Source organism: Neophocaena asiaeorientalis, unplaced genomic scaffold (genome assembly GCF_003031525.2).
Source record: "Neophocaena asiaeorientalis asiaeorientalis breed wild unplaced genomic scaffold, Neophocaena_asiaeorientalis_V1.1 scaffold110, whole genome shotgun sequence".
NCBI classification, from domain to species: domain Eukaryota; kingdom Metazoa; phylum Chordata; class Mammalia; order Artiodactyla; family Phocoenidae; genus Neophocaena; species Neophocaena asiaeorientalis.
Window position 1 is genome coordinate 6,558,528 of NW_020175053.1, and position 359 is coordinate 6,558,886.

A 359-nucleotide genomic window follows, 5' to 3' on the forward strand; every position below is an offset into this window, starting at 1 on the left:
TGTGTGCGTGTGATACGCGGGCCTCTCAGTGTTGTGGCCTCTCAGTGTTGTGGCCTCTCCCGTTGCAGAGCACAGGCTCCGGACGCACAGGCTCAGCGGACATGGCTCACGGGCCTAGCCGCTCCGGGGCATGTGGGATCTTCCTGGACCGGGGCACGAACCCGTGTCCACTGCATCGGCAGGCGGACTCTCAACCACTGCGCCACCAGGGACGCCCCAAAGCCTTCTTGATTGTGTGTTGGCAAATGCTGCAGGAGACGTGAGGAGGTCTGTAAATGATATACCTGCACTTTCTTCAACTCTAGTTCATCTCCCCCCCCCCCCCCCCCCCCCCCCCCCCCCCCAACACAAACACACAC

At 62.1% G+C, this 359-nt stretch overlaps 1 protein-coding gene across 4 annotated transcripts in view; it reads left to right on the top strand.

The window, feature by feature from the left end:
- The window catches only part of HIRA (histone cell cycle regulator), a 74,057-nt gene that overhangs the window by 8,138 nt on the left and 65,560 nt on the right, over window positions 1–359 (top strand). The window contains exon 1 of one of the 4 annotated variants that reach the window (XM_024763721.1): window positions 131–267. The exons of the other annotated variants lie outside the window; for them this stretch is intronic. The gene's annotated coding sequence lies outside the window, so the exon portion shown is untranslated. Of the gene's footprint in view, window positions 1–130; window positions 268–359 lie in introns of those variants that run through there. 4 annotated transcript variants of the gene reach the window in all.